The sequence below is a fragment of the Cibotium barometz genome, chromosome 50 (genome assembly GCF_041138505.1).
Source record: "Cibotium barometz isolate CiBa-2024 chromosome 50, ASM4113850v1, whole genome shotgun sequence".
Classification (NCBI taxonomy): Eukaryota; Viridiplantae; Streptophyta; class Polypodiopsida; order Cyatheales; family Cibotiaceae; genus Cibotium; species Cibotium barometz.
Genome location: NC_141095.1, coordinates 13,784,221 through 13,786,651, shown reverse-complemented (window position 1 = coordinate 13,786,651; position 2,431 = coordinate 13,784,221).

The following is a 2,431-nucleotide window of genomic DNA, read 5'->3' as shown; positions in this document are numbered from 1 at the left end:
ATGGGCAATGGCTGAAGCAAACCTCCCGGTTTATGTGTAGGATCCTTGTTCAATTGACATGACCGGCACCCACTTACATAAGCATGAATGCTCTTCCACATCCCCTTCCAAAAGAAACTTTTCCTTATTGCATCAAAGGTTTTGTAGACACCCAAATGACCAGCCATAGGAGTACAATGCATCTCTTCCATGATCTTCTTGATAAATGATGAAGTAGGAACCAAGTAGACTTTTCCTTTGTAGTAGAGGAGACTATTTTTCAGCTCGTAATGGGGTAACTCTTCACATACACCTTGCTGTAATTTCTGCACTATTTGTGAGGTTTCTTCATCAAACAAGTGCTCTTCTTGTATCTCCATGATCCAATCTTTATGCACCTCAGAAATAGCATACAATGAGCAGGCCCACATACGAGACAAGGGATCGGCAACCACATTTTCTTTGTCCTTTGTGTATGTGATTTCAAAATCATAGTTTTGTAGTGTTGCTACCCACCTTCTTTGCTTAGGAGACAAATTGGGTTGTGTGAGGAAATACTTCAACACCCTATGATCACTTCTTACATAAAAATGACTCCCATATAAGTAATGGTGCCATTTCTTAATAGCATGGAGTATAGCAATCATCTCTTGCTCATACACATGGAGTTCTCTTTCTTTGTCATTCAGCTTTCTACTTTCATACGCAATGACTCCATGGTCTTGGTAAAGTACCGCACCAATCCCTCTTCCACTTGCATCCGCCCTTATTGTGAAAGGTTTGGTGGTCTGGACATACCAAAATAGGTGCTGATGTGAGCATCTTCTTCATATCTTCAAAGCTTTTGTTGGCAATGGCATCCCAAAAGAAGGTTTCCTTCTTCAATTTGTCTGTCTCATTGGGGCTGCAATTTCTGCATAGTGCGCAATAAAGCGCCTATAGAATGAAGATAACCCCAAAAATCCCCTCAATTGAGTAGTGTTTGAAGGAACCGGCCAATTCCTAATACATTCCACTTTCTTTGGATCCACACAAATGCCATCCTTGCTCACAATGTGACCCAAATATTCCACCTCATGTGCCATGAAGGTACATTTTGTCTCCTTAACATACAACTTGTTTTGCCTCAAGACCTCCAAAACCTCTTTCACGTGCTTCAAATGCACTTCCTCATCTTTGCTATAGATAAGTATGTCGTCGAAAAAGACCAATACAAACTTGTAGAGGAAAGGTTGAAGCACTTTGTTCATCAATGCTTGAAAAGTTACCGGTGCATTGCATAATCCAAACGGCATAACCATGAATTGGTAAAGACCCCTTTCTGTACGAAATGCTATTTTGAACTCATCACCACTTTTCATCCTTATTTGATGGTATCCGGAACGCAAATCAATCTTTGAAAAGCATGTGGCACCCTTCAACTCATCCAAAAGATCATCCACCCTTGGTATTGGAAATCGATTTTTGATGGTGATCTTATTCAAATCACGGTAATCAATGCACATGCGGAAAGTACCATCCTTTTTCTTCACAAGTAGCACCGGAGAAGCAAAAGGAGATTGACTTGGTTCAACCCATCCCATGTCAATGAGTTCTTTGACTTGCTTTGCCACCTCTTCCTTTTCAACCTTTGACAAACGATAGGGAGGCTTGTTGATTGGTTTGGCATTTGGTTCCAAATCAATAGCATGATCAACACTCCTCTTTGGCGGCATTGATTTTGGCATGGTAAACACATCTTCATAATCCTTGAGTAGCTTAACCATGTCCACATTTTCGATGCAATCCTTTTTGCTATTATCTTCCTCTTTGCAAAGCTGTAGTACATAAACATAGCCCTCTTTCTTGAACTCTTTCTTCATTTGAGTAGCATTGATCATGAAGAGCTTGGACCCTTGCATTCCATTCAATGTAATAACCCCTCCATGATGCACAAAACTCATGAAACTTTTCTGTAAGTTCATGGTAAAAGAGTTCAAAGTGGACAGCCAATCACATCCAAGTACTATGTCAATTGGTCCCAACTCAATCACCAAAAGATCAACTTTGCAAGAGTAGCTCTTGGACAACTCCAATTCTGTACTTTGACACTTCATATTGCAACCCATTGAATCACCATTGGCCACTTGCACCATGTGCTTGTTTGGTAAAGAAGTTGGTTGCATTTTGAGAGTGTTCAAAGATCTTTTATTGACAAAACTATGCGTGCTTCTGGAAGTCTATTAGACCCTCTACCATACACGGTAGGAAATCTTGGAAGATTAGGTCTTGTGTTTGCATGAAAACCCATGTCAGTCCTTGTGATCACTTCCCCTTTGATATTCCCTTTGCTAGCCCACTTTGTCAAGTACTTCTCTTCATGAATTTCTGCAAGCATCATTGCCTTCTTCAAAGTGGCGGGTTCATGAGACTTGACATCACCACCAATAGGAGCTTTCAAGCCCCTTATATA